The sequence below is a fragment of the Babylonia areolata genome, chromosome 27 (assembly GCF_041734735.1).
Source record: "Babylonia areolata isolate BAREFJ2019XMU chromosome 27, ASM4173473v1, whole genome shotgun sequence".
Classification (NCBI taxonomy): Eukaryota; Metazoa; Mollusca; class Gastropoda; order Neogastropoda; family Buccinidae; genus Babylonia; species Babylonia areolata.
This window is the reverse complement of record NC_134902.1, coordinates 35,270,400-35,284,587: the sequence shown is the minus strand read 5'-3', so window position 1 is coordinate 35,284,587 and position 14,188 is coordinate 35,270,400. Positions and strand designations below refer to the sequence as shown.

At 39.6% G+C, this 14,188-nt stretch overlaps 1 protein-coding gene and 1 non-coding gene across 2 annotated transcripts in view; one reads left to right on the top strand and one right to left on the bottom strand.

The window, feature by feature from the left end:
* Window positions 1-2,363: 2,363 nt before the first annotated feature.
* Trnah-gug (transfer RNA histidin (anticodon GUG)) lies at window positions 2,364-2,435 on the bottom strand. Its single transcript has one exon. It is a non-coding gene; the product is annotated as a tRNA-His (tRNA).
* Window positions 2,436-4,458: 2,023 nt separating this feature from the next.
* The window catches only part of LOC143301432 (sialin-like), a 41,539-nt gene continuing 31,809 nt past the window's right edge, over window positions 4,459-14,188 (top strand). The window contains exon 1 of the mRNA XM_076615721.1: window positions 4,459-4,569. The gene's annotated coding sequence lies outside the window, so the exon portion shown is untranslated. The remainder of the gene's footprint in view (window positions 4,570-14,188) is intronic.

Sequence of the window (14,188 nt, the reverse complement as noted above, 5' to 3'; positions counted from 1 at the left end):
ACACCGAAATAGCACTTTGTCCTCACAAAGATAAGTCCTCTCAATTACACAGAAATAGCACTTTGTCCTCACAAAGATGGCCCTCTCAATAATTTACTAATAATTCAAAGATTAAACAATAACTTGGGAGAGCGCGTAGCGACACTACATTGCCACCCTTTTTTTGTGTGTATTTTTTTCCTGCGTGCAGTTTTATTTGCTTTTCCTATCAAAGTGGATTTCAAGTTTCACAGAATTTTGTCAGGAACAACCCTTTTGTTGCCGTGGGTTCTTTTACATGCGCTAAGTGCATGCTGCACACGGGACCTCGGTTTATCGTCTCATCCGAATGACTAGCGTCCAGACAACCACTCAACTTGAGGTCTAGTGGAGTGGGCCCGGTTTATCGTCTCATCCGAATGACTAGCGTCCAGACAACCACTCAACTTGAGGTCTAGTGGAGTGGGCCCGGCCGGAGAAAATATCGACGCCTGAGCCGTGATTCGAACCCGCGCGCTCAGATTCTCTCGCTTCGTAGGCGGACGCGTTACCTATAGGCCATCACTCCACATCATTCCCCTACACAGTGATTTGATCAACTTCACTCCCCGCCGCCGCCGCCGCCGCCGGCCAATAAAGCAGAAAGCATTATCAGTCGGTAATAACACAACGAAGATCGTTAACCAAGAAAAAGTGCCAATACAGCTGTATTTGACTGTTTTTGGATCTGAGACTGAACGACTCACCAGTGGCTGGGGGGACGAGCTGACCCGTCTTGAGTAATGATCGAATGTATCGAGTTAACCCTGCAAGTCCTATGGACAACTGCCTAACTTTAAATCTTCTTTTTGGTTTTTTTTTTTAAATAGTTTTTTTGTTTGTTTGTTTTTGTTTTTGCGTTTAATGTGTTTTTTTTCTTTTAAAAAACACACTTTGTTTTGTTTCAGTTTTGTTTAATGTCAGTAATGAATAATACTCAACTGGTTGTTTTTTTTTAACATCACTTCCACCTGGTTTCCTACAATCATACGTTCATTGAAATGTTTGTTCCACGCGTCCTTTCCATCACCAGTGATCTTAAAAAAAATTATAAAAAAAATTTAAAAAAAAGAAGAAGAAAAATCTTTTTTTTAAAATCAGTGCCTCTCATTCTGGTCTTTGTTTCCACTGTAATTAAATGTCTTTATGCTCGTAAATTATCACAAGACTCAGCATTTGTACTTGCCCGTTACGTTCCCACATTTTGAATTTTCGTACGGTATAATTTTGTTCAGTCAAAATGGCACCTGCCCCTTTTGTCCAGATATTCTGGAAACCGGGTGAATTGCATTTTTTGCAGTTTGTTTGTTAGTTTGTCCGGTCCGAAGTACACTGACTTGCGTTGTAGACTCATATCTGTCAGTTAAATATTATAGTCATCCCGTTCATTATTCAAGCTAGCACTGCTGCTGTCCAGTCGAGGCCGGGGCGTAATTTTACTGAACTGAGACTCGGTAAATTTGTGTACAAAGCATATTCAGTAAGGAAAGAAGCAATCAGGAATGTATGTGTTCATCAGTTGTACTCAGTATCTTTATGAATGTGAATTCCCGGGCCAAAGGCCTGCCGGCCAAAATAAACGGCCATTTTGACTTCGACTTTGACACACACACACGCCGCGGCACACATACACACGCACGCACGCACGCACGCGCGCGCACACACACACACACACACACACAGAGACACAGAATTGCATTGAAAAGAAAACGTGCATGCACAAACACATATTCTTTCCAGTCCGTCCACCACTGACATGTGCACACTGGCACGCCGGCCGGCACACAAACATCAGTGCGCACTCACACACTGACACTGTGACACACACATGCACACACACACATCAGTGCTCTCATACATGCAGAGAGTTGCATTGAAAACAATACTCACACTCGATCTCTCAACTGAAAAGTTTACATGAGTGATTTTATATCATTCCAGATTAGTCTTTTAAAAATGTATGTATGTGGTTTTATGAGTTTAAGCACTGTATCTATATCATGATGCTATACTGATATGTACGCTTATTCAACCAATTTAGTGATTCACGTGGACCTTTTAATTTTGTTTAGATTATTATTATTATTTTTTTTTTATTTACTGCATGAAAGCGTTCCAAATGCCTTTAAACCATAGTTTTGATTCAGCTTCAGAGTGTACCCCCAACCCTGGTTTCATTAAATTTCAGTTTTAGAATCTCATATCTGGTAGCTTTTTTTACGAAGAAAAAGTACACACACAAACACGTACCCCCCCCAACCCCTCCACCTCCCCCCCCCCCCCCAAAAAAAAAAACAACAAAAAAACAAAACACACACAAACAACAAATTTTTAAGGAAAAAAATTGCCGTGACCAGGATTCGAACCTGGGTTATCGCGGCCACAACGCGAGGTCCTAACCACTAGACTATCACGGCTGACGAATAAGCGAGGGTGTTTTAAGCCATATAAGGACATTCATGACATGGATGAGTCGCTAAACTGCTTGAACACGTTCGCATTTCCAACAGCTTCCCACACGAGTCGCGTGTGTATGTGTGTGTATGCACATGTGTGACAGACAGAGAATGTGTTTGTGCATGCACGTTTTCTTTTCAATGCGAAGCTCCGTGACTCTGTGTGTGTGGAATCATTATGTTCAATGTTCCCCGCTCATAATTATTTGAAATGAAATAAACGGCAATCACGTGCTGAAGTCATCCTCTGAATCTCTCTCGCCGGGTCTCTTAAAATTGAGGCATGAACAAAGATCACATATATGTATTCCGGCTCTGCGTGTGTGTGTGTGTGTGTGTGTGTGTGTGTGTGTGTGTGTCCATCTTTCAGTTTGTGCTCTACCTCAGTGTGTGTGTGCGTGTGTGTGTGTCCAATTATTTGGGTATATCCCTTTTCAAACAATTTATTAAACAGCTTAAGAAAGAATAGGGCCGCTATGAGATCAGAAGAGTTTTTAAATAGTTCGCTTCAGTATAATACCATCACTGAGGACCAGCAGCCTTACCATTTTAAAGTTTCGGGCCGTAATGCTAAATATGCTTATTTTTCAGAAATTGGTCTGTTCAGTCATGTATAGGTTTTCATCATCAAGTACTGATATCATCACCATGTGCAGCTTCATTTTGCTCGTTATCGGCATTTCAGTCATTGTGACAGCGTTTGAAAGTGTTGAAACCAAGTATATTTATATATATCAATGTTATGTCTTGGCTGTTTCTTTTTAAACCGGCGAAACTTTATTGACATTATTCCAGACCGGAATTCCTCAGTTTTGACAACCAATGGAAGCTACAAGCTTTTCCGTTAAAGTTCTATTAAATTCTTTCTTTTTCGTTTAATCAGTAGATGTTTACATTCCCTTCTCGCAATTACATACACATCAATATCTTCTACTTTTAATGTCCGCCTACTAATTCCTTGCCTTTTGTTTACTAAGTTAAAGACACACTCTTGATGAAACCAGTCATCGCATGCCTTGCTCTAACTAGCGCACACGTCTTTTCATACATTTTGCTCTTTCCGGCTTTTATAAATTCATTCAATATTAATCAAAGTGGTGCGTTATTTACCGGCACTGATAAACATCTATCCGGCATATTCATTGCATTATCGATTTTTGTGCTAATGTCAACATAGTTACTTAGAGTGAGTATCACGAAGAAAATCACCAAACTCCTCATTCCATGATTTTTTCAGTGATAACAGTGTCTTGATTTTTCTTCACTGATTGACACTGATCAACAATAGTCTAAAAAAATCAACGTGACGTGCCAGTGGTAAATGATCCGAATCAATGCGCTCCAATAGTTAGCTGACATGAATCAAACATAAGAGTAAAAAGATCTTTCGAAAATATAAAATAATCATTGACAACAACATTGTTGGAGTTTAACGACCTATTGGCGGCTACACCCTTAAGGTCAAATCATTGACACTGCTTAATAATAATAATAATGGATACTTATATAGCACACTATCCAGAAATCTGCTCTAGGTGCTTTACAAAAACGCTTTTGTTAACATAAAACATTATGTCTATGTTACATACACACACCAAAATGTGACTACACACACACACACACGCTGCATACATACATTTTAACATACATGTGTATCTAACAGCTACCCTAACACATACGCACACTGTCACCACCAGCTCACTACAATGACTCGGCTTCCTGGAACAGTGCCAGTGTGTAGCACGGTCTGACCTTCCAGCATAAGAAATATATGTATTGCGACCTTCACGGTCGCCCCACTGCAGTTCACCCTATTGAGCCCAATGGTTCACCCCTTTCCGAAATCGCACGTTTCGTCCTGACTTCTTCATGTCATGCACGTCTACTCCTGCCGTCAGCCACAGAGCGCGTCCCACGTGGCGCGCTGTTCCTTGGTCACAACTTTGCCGGACTTTGCAGTCTTTCGGCTGTTCGTTCATGCGTTGGAATACTTGTGTTTGCGGTTGTTTAAAAAGTGTGCATCAGATTTTTTTGTGGATAAAAAATATTGACGATTCAAGCTCGCCTGACAAAAGCTGGTGTCTGCAGCACGTATGTGAGTGACTTAATTAACTGACGATTCAAGGTCAATGTGAGGCAGGTCAGACAGTGCTACACACTGGCACTGTTCCAGGAAGCCGTGTGATTGTAGTGAGCTGGTGGTGACTTGTGTGTATAGTATAATCGTTCCAGTACAGTTACTTAGCGGCGTTGCAGAAGGAAGTCACATTTGATATTGAGAAAAAATAAAAAGAGTTAAGAAACATAGCAACAGTAATAGCACCAGCATTTGGTGTAGTTGTAATTGTGGTGGTCAGGTAGCGGAAGCGGTAGTCAAAGTAGTTGTACTTTTCACAGCAGTTTTCATTAGCTGAAGTGTGTGTGTGTGTGTGTGTGTGTGTGTGTGTGTGTGTGTGTGTAAATGTATGCGTGTTACAAGCACTTCATGCCTATGGCATGCAACATGCACAACATTATTTCTTTATAAAGAAAATGGTATAATAATGATAATAATTCCAAATGCATGTTACAAGCATTCCATATACAAAGCATGCTACAAGCACTTCAAATGTATTTATTTGTGTGTTCATGTGTGAGTATTACATTCTTCTCTCTCTCTCTCTCTCTTTCTCCCCCCCCCCCCCCCAACCCCCACCCACACCCCCTCCCTCCCCCCATCTGTCTAGCTTTAAAATTAAAAAAAAAATTATATTGTTTTGTACAAATGTGCGTTTGTGCTTTGGCATTCATTTTCACTCATGTTTTCCATATTTCAGCATGTCACTTTTTGGAACCTGTTAAAAAAAGAATTTCACTCTCCTCTCCCTACTTATTAAAAAAAAAAAAAAAAAAAAAAAAAAAAAAAGTGGCGAATTTCAGCTTGCACAATGAACAGGAATATTTTGTCATGTCTGTTGCGAGGGGGAGGGGGTGATATAGATATAAAAGGGGTGTGTGTGTGTGTGTGTGTGTGTGTGTGTGTGTGTTAAACAATGGGAAGGGGATGTATTATTGGGTTTGGTTTGCTGTCATGCTTGTTATCTCTATGTTGTATCACATACTTCACCAAAGTTGTCTTATCAGGATGTTGCATTTATTCTGATACTGATATATATGTACTGGTATGTATATATACATGTGTGTGTTGTGTATATGATTATGTATATATATACATACATGTGTATATATGTATATATATATATATATATATATATATAGTAATATACACACAAAATATGTGTGTGTGTGTGTGTGTGTGGGTGTGTGGGTGTGTAGGTGTGGTATGTATTTTGTTTAATATCTTGTCACATGCACTGGTGATTGTAGGCATTTTGTTAAAACATTGATTTTCAAAATGTTAATGTTATTGTTCAAAAGGTAGAAGACAATGAAGGGTTGAACCGTGAATTGGAGACAGACAGATAGACAGATAGATGTGAGTATGTATGCATGTGTGTGTGTGTGTGTGTGTGTGTGTGGAGAGAGAGAGAGAGAGAGATTCCCTCATGGGAATGCAAATTTTTGCAGACACACCACACTGGCATGGTTCTGTGTGTGTGAGAACTAGTGTGTACCTGTGGGATGCCTCAATTAGGCAACCATTCTCTCTCTCCTTTCCTTCTCAAGCCCCTTCTCAACAGGTGGCCTGTGCAAGGCCTGCTATGCATGGCTTTACTCTGTGCAAGTGGTGTTCTGCGGCTGTGGGTTATATTCCTTGCATCTGGAGTGTACCAGAGCTTGAAGCGGTTTCGTTACTTCAGTTTTTCATCTTCAGATAAGTAAATGCCACCTGCTTGGAACTTAAGTGCAAGGAAAAAGACTGCGCCCTCACATACACCATTCAAAATATTCAAGTTTAACGTAGTGCACATATTCAGTGGCAAATTTCCATAATCATTCCAAAACAAAAACTTGACAAACAAACAAAAACACACAACTATTCTCAGAGCATGTTTTATGCTGCATATAGATATCATTTATCACTGAAAGATCCTGACAAATGTTTGAAGCCCTACTATTCAAATCGCCTCAAAGATAAGATAAGCATTGTGTAATAATAAAGTCTATCAACCACTCTTCAAGCATGTCAGTTCCATTATCAATGTGAAAATATGCATAAAAAAGGGAGACTTCGGTGGTAATATATGAGCAAAAATAGAGAATATCTTTTTTTCGCTTTGCACAGAAGGTTATATTTTCTTTTCAACATCGTCTCCATTACAATTTCACATGAAAATCCACACCAATAAAGCAGAATTGCAATTTACACCACCTTCAGGGATTGAGGTAAATACATACATGTATGATGTGGTGACAGTTTGCAAGGGTGTTTTTTTTAGTTAACAAACGAATAACTGACGAACAAGCAGGAAAGAATTTATGAAGAAGAGAAAAAACAAACAACAAACACACACACAAACAACAACAACAACATCAAAAAGAAAAAAAAAAAAGGAATAACAGACATAGATCCCAGAACATGACATTTCCAATCTCAGCTCACAGCACACATTAACTGTCAAATCTCATGGATCACAGGGAACAGCCAAGTCACAACAAACCAATCAAACCAAGATTGGTCAATATAATGTTTCCACACATGTGGAATCACCTCTGACTCAATACATAAGATTAGAATCCATGTTCCATCACTAAATCTAAATAAGGAAGCCATTTGATAGAGAAATTCTGACAATTCCTTTCCATTACGTGTATTTGTTTTTCTGTTGTGTACTTGTGTTTGAGTTCAGCAATGAGTGCATGTAAACCTGGTTTAACCTTATTAATTCTACACTTATATATATATATATATATATATATACATACATAAAGAATTTTGCCCGTAAAACTATCAAATCAAAAACATCATCTGTTTTATTTTTTTCGTCAGTGCTAAACAAGATAAGTTCAAAATTGAGGGACAATCTTTCAGTTTTCACATGTTTTCTTTAAGTTTATTTTCACACTGAAGCCAAAAAGTTTGTGTAACTGGGCAAAACCACAAATAATGCTGCACTTCATCTTTTTCGGAGTCACAAAAATTACCTTTGTCATTATCACTCACACCCATTACTTTTAGGATATTATTTGACACCAGGATTTTGTGACATACTTTGATCTGAAACCATTTAATCTTTACTTCCTTAATTTTCTTTATCCTTTTTAATACAATCTCCCAATCAATTTGTGAATTTAGCTTATTTTCCCATGTCATAAAGGCTTTTTATGTCAAATATTTCTATCTTTTGCAATAGTAATTCATAGTATGGTTTTATTCCTTTGCTTATTCCACATAATATTTGTAATGCCTTGCTATATTTGTTCTTCTTGCTATTTTCAAATTTTATGTTCCTTTTTCTTGCATATTCTTTAATTGCTTGTGTACAGCTTATGAAGTTCAAGAAGTTCACTTGTATTCCATACTTCCTTGAGAATTCTTCATAATTTAATTGGCCTTTTCATTTAGAACATCATTAACAAAAAATATATCTTTATCTGTCCATGCTTTACAGTGAAAATAGTTAATGTTGATTTTGAACTTGTTATTGTAAAAAATAGGTTCTGCTACAATTTCTTCATTCTTATTCAGTTCTACTTGGGTACACAATCTATCATAAGCATCATTTACATCTCTCCAAAACTTATTACCTTTGTTTAGAAATCTTTTAGAGCCATAGTTTGTTTTGTTTTTTATTCTTTCTATTTCAGGATGTATAGTCTGTAGTATTTTCTTCCATTTAAAACATGCAGTGAGCATTTTTCGTAGCCAGGATAGTTTCAGTGCTTGTACAAAAACCTGTATGCTAGGTACTCCAATTCCCCCGCTTTCTACATCATGCACTGATTACACTCCTTTTATTTTGCCAGGTTTTTTTTGTCCGATACAAATTGAAAACATATGTCTTGTTGCTGTTTTACATCACTGTCAGGTGGGTTTGGTACAAATATCCATCGATAAACCAGTTTGGACAGAATAAGTGATCTGAGCACAGCTACCCTGCCCAGAGGTGTTCATATTCTTTTCGACCAAATATTAAATAACGTTTTTACTTCGACAAATTTATCTGCCATGTTGATTTCTGTTAGATTTGATAGATCATTTGAAAGAAAAATACCAAGGATTTTAAATTTAGGGGGTTCCATTCCATACGCTGGTTCTCTAAGTATGTTATGTTTGAGATTTTCAACCAAACATTAACAGTTTTTTCAACATTTAACTTAAGTCCTGAAAATTCCTTAAACTCTCCTAATGCATCAAACAATTTTTCGTAAGACTTTCTGTCTCCTTCCAATGTAAATGATGTGTCATCAACAAACTGACTTATTTTAAATCCTGTGTCTGATATCTGTATTCCTTTAATTTCTTTGTCTTATCTAATTTTACAAGCTAATATTTCTACACACAAGACGAATAAATATGGTGATATAGGGTCACCCTGATGACACCTTCTGTTTATATCTGTTTAAAGTGAAAGTCTGTGACATCTTTCCATTAACAATTTCACAAGTTTTAATATTTTTATTAAAAAAAAGTGTATATCCATTTTCTAATTTCATTTCCAAAACCAAATGTTTCAAGAACATTTCCCATGTAATCCCAGCTTATGGAGTTAAAGGTTTTTTCAAAATCAATTGAAACCAATAATCAAGGAAATTGTTAAATACCTAAGCAGTGTATCATGTCATATAATAATCAATTTATCAAATGTTATCTGCAATATACCTCCCTGAAATAAACCCAGTCTGGTCTTCATGAATTAGTTTTTGTAACACTATTTTAATTCTGTTTGCTATGCAAGCTGAACTGATTTAAAATGTGACATTCAGTAGTGAGAAAGGCCTCCAGTTTTTGTGGTACTCCCTTGGGTATACAGATTATCAGTCCTTTTCTTTGTGTGATTGGCAATTCACCTTTAACAAACCCTTCGAACCACAGTCCCCTAGTTGTCTCCAAAAAATGTTTTTAAAGTTTACTGTCATCCCATCTGTACCGGGGCTTTTGTCATTTTGAATGTTTTTTAAACACTTCTGATGTTTCTTCTTTTGTTATTAATCCTATCAGTTTGTCGGATGAATATCTTTTATCTAGTCCAAATAACTTCTTATCAATAAAAACAACAACAACAATAACAAAACAAACAAACAAAGAAAACAAAAACAAAAACAACCAAACAAAAAAACCGGAAACATTTTGATAATTTACATCAACAGATCAAATAGACAAAATCAGCCCGATCGTCTCCCTTGTTTCGAAAATGGCCGATTGTTTCTCCGTCCCTAGTTTCGAAAACTGAATAGCCAGGAAGTGTAACCAGTGAACACATAAGGTCGACTCTCTTTCATGAGTTTCCACCAAACTAACAAACTCAAACTCAAACGACAAAAAGAAATCAGGATCAACAAGTTTCGAAAACAACCCATTAATATTCCATGATAAAAAGCCGAAAGAGGATTGTGTACATCCATCATGGGTGTCAAAAGAACGCGCCGTGCTCTCTTCGCATCAGCGGGGCTGTGCTGCTTCGCCGAGAAGCGCTCAGCAGTGTCACTGACAGGTGCATGCAACGGTGTTACACTTTCCAGCTTCCCTTTCTCCATCGCACCCAGGGAGGGAAACATTTTTATACACTGACCAGCCATTCAGTCCCCTATCTGCTTTCTTGATAACCTCCGTCATTCTGATTCCCTCGCATCTTTTAAATCTCGTCTCAAAACTCACCTTTTCCCTCAGCAATAAGTTCAATTGTGGCAGGTCCACTTCCTTTGCGTTAGCTGTGCTTGACTATGTGTGTCATATACATATGTATGTGTACATAACTACATGCATGTATATGAATGTGTATTGTGTGTGCGTGTGCGTGTGTTTATGTAAGTTTGTGCCTGCCTGTGTGTGCATATGTGTTAGGGTAGCTGTTAGATACACATGTATGTTAAAATGTATGTATGCAGCGTGTATGTGTGTGTGTGTGTGTGTGTGTGTGTGTGTGTGTGTGTGTGTGTAGTCACATTTTGGTGTGTGTATGTAACATAGATATGATGTTTTATGTTAACAAAAGTGTTTTTGTAAAGCACCTAGAGCAGATTTATGGATAGTGTGCTGTATAAGTATCCATTATTATTATTATTATTCTTTCAGACCGTCGTGGCGTCCAGAAAGAAATGTCGACCATTGATGATCAAATGGTCAGATACCATCACCGCTCTTTTCCCTTCCTCCTCTGCTTTTTTCAGGTATGATCTCTCTGACACTCAAAGAGAAATCTTCACCCACAAAGATGCTGCTACCTTTCAGATTCCTCTTTGTCTTCAGAATCTTCAGTTTATCTTTGTAAAAAGAGCAGCATGCTATGATTGGGGAGTCAGGCTTTGTGTTCAGTGTGTGTACACGCTCAATCTTCAGCCGTAGTGTCCAATTTATCAGTAAGCACATCCCGTTACTTCCCTTCAACTTGGTCGCCAGTTAGATTCATTTTGACCTCTTGAAATACCGTAGAAGATAAGATCATTTCGTTTTGACCTTCCTTCTAGGTCATCAGTCTTTCTTTGAAGTTGATCTACTCTGGTCAAAAGATCTGTTTTTGCCATGTCCAGGTTTTCTTTTCTTAACGTGTCCACCCCCTCCCTCAGATTGTTCAAGTCACTGTACAGGGTGGCGTACTGGTCTTTGAGTTCTTTCACACCAGACTCCATGCCATCAAATATACTGTCCATACCGTCAAATCTACAGTTTATGACTGATCTGCAACATACGCATAATATCTGCACGTGAAGGCTCTTGAGGAGAGGGTGGTGTCGTCTATCCCCTGTCCGGACTGCTTCCCGTCCTGTCCGCTCCAGACCCGCGACCTGTGTTATCAGGTCTGGTCTGCCGATGCCGAAGGGTGTCCGTCTTGGGTACCGGGGCCGGGTTCTGCTCAACGTGTCCACACAGCGAAGAAGAAGACTGCCCCAAACTAAGTTGGTGTTGGTCAAGCCTCGGCTAACACCGGTTGACCTGGTTCTCGGTCTGTGCATGGGGACACGCATGGCCGCTTTCACCATGCAGCTCGCTTCGCCATGGAAGATGAACACTGGCACAAAGGCGCCACAGGCCGACCTGAAGATGTCGATGGGATGTTGCTTGTTGAAGCTGTCTGCAAAGCTTCCAACTTCAGCTCTGCCTCTGTCCTTCGGGATAAATTAAAACAAGCAGACGCTGTGTACTGCGACCTGCACGAACCATGCACTCTCTCTCTCTCTCTCTCACACACAGAGAACAATGGAAAAAAACTTTAATAATACAAGCAATGAACATGCTATTTTATATAGGAATACATGGCTTGTATTCTTTTACGTATTGAATTAAATCAAATAGAAATTATCGATGATACAAATATACAAATAAACATATAAGCAAACAAATGAATAACTTGAAAAACATTGTAAGACATACTAAACACAGAAATCATTCTTGTATATGTGATGTTCAGCGGCGACCAACAGTCTTTACCAGCGAAAAAAAAAGAATCAAAACAAATGACTGTCACTCCCTATTTAGTTCTGCTGCTGTATTTTTTTCTCTGCTATGTTGTTCTCTTCCGCAAAACAACATGGCAGTTGATCTTATATAATCATTTCTCTCTGTTTGCAGTGGACCACCCAGGCCACGTGTTTCTCCTAGTGATGATTTAAAGACGTAACATTTGTACCGTATGTATGTACAGCGAAATAAAAAGTGAAATTTATTTTCTATACTCTCAGCATTTTTACATGTTGGGCAACATACCTCGATCACGTTCGGGTATCGCACAAACGCTGACAGGTAGATAGACCCAAGGTCCTCGTTCGGAAACGAGCCATTTCCATGAGACAACTGACAGATATCTAGATAGATGTTCGGGTGTCCTCAGCCAGTATGTCACCCCATCATCAGTCAACAAGTCTGATGCCTCTGCTACTGTTTAGCCGCCCGTTCATTATGGGCCTCACACCTTTTCAACAGCAAGATACCATCATCCCATGTGTGTGCCAACAAGCTGTCATATTAGTGTGAATCGTGTCGTGTTCTCCTCCCTCCCCCACTCCCAGCCACCCCCTTCCCTCCCAATGTCCCGCACCACAATTGCGGCATGTATTGTCGCCCCTCACACCTGTTGCGGCGTGGATTATTGCCCCTGCATGGATTGTCGCCCCTCACACCTGTTGCGGCATAGATTGTTGCCCCTGCATGTATTGTCGCCCCTCACACCTGTTGCGGCATGAATTGTTGCCCCTGCATGGATTGTCGCCGGCGACAACATGTACAGCCCTCACTGCACGTATTGTCGCCCCTCTGTACTGTTGTTGTTGTGTTCGTGTGCGTGTGTTCGTGTGCGCACGCACGTATGAGATTGTTGTGTGCTTGTTTGTGTCAATGCATGTGCACGCGTGTATTTCGTGTGTGTTTGAGAGTACATTCATGTTCATCATGTGAAAGGGCCGGGTGTGTGGTGGGAGAGGTGGGGGTATGTGCGGATGTATTTGGCGAGTGTTTGTGTATGTGTGTGAGTGTGCGTGCATGTTTGCGTGTTTGTGCGTGTGAATATGTGTATGTGTGTGAGTGTGCGTGCGAATATGTGTGTGTGTGTGTTTGTGTGTGTGTGTTATCTTATCTGCGAGTGCACAGCCCTTCAGCGATGCCACGCTGGGTCTTAAAAGTTACGTCACAACTTCTCACCCTGTGGGTTTGGGATCTAATCGATCGTTAAAGTTTAGAGTGGATGGGTTCTAAACTGGTAGGTTTGGCTGTGTCAGTGTGTGTGTGTGTGTGTGTGTGTGTGTGTGTCAGTGTTCAACAAGAACCGAGTGAAAAACTGATTGTCAGTATGACTGACAGACCTGCTTGTTGGTGGTTGACGAACAATGTTTTCTGATAGCTCGCTTCGTTAACTTCAGGTTTTCTTCTGTGCGACATATGTAAGACCTTCCAGTACAAAAGCGAGTAAACTATTGGTTGGTATTGTTCTTCAGCATGGGATGTCAAGTATAAATTGTTCAAAGAAGAAATGCTCCCAGGATTTATCGAAAATGGAGAGAATGATGAATCCATCGGCGTCAACAGAATCTCGACTGGAAATGGTAAACGGACTACGATTTCAGAACTGATGGAATTCCCATGTGTCTGTGAGCGGAAATTCTCCACTGAGCGTGGTATGAAGATCCACAGGACCAAAAAGTGTTGTATGCAGAATCTGACAAATGCTCAGCGGTGCACTGCACCAGCAGATAAGACGTTGGAAAACCAAGGCCAGAATTCACACCACAGTGCCAAGGACATCCACACTGGAAATTCAGACGAATCATTTGTACAAGATCTTGAAGCCAAACGCCAGAAACTAAACTTGCCACCTGCAAGTGCAAAAACGGAATGGAAAGAGTTGGACCAGAAAATAGTTCGAAAACTTGATGTGCTGACAGGAAATAGCACTTTTGGACACAAGTTAGCCACCCACGGAGATATCGTGTACGCAACCTGTCGGGAAACCTATGCAGTGAAAAGAACCAAAGACAAGAACACCTCCTCAAAAGTCCAGCGACAACGAGAAATGGACAACATCCAAAATGCAAAAAGAAAGCTCAAGAAAACGATGAAGACAGCTTCAGAATTTGAGAAGCAGGGCCTGAAGAAACTCTTGAAAGACCTGAAAGCAAAGCCA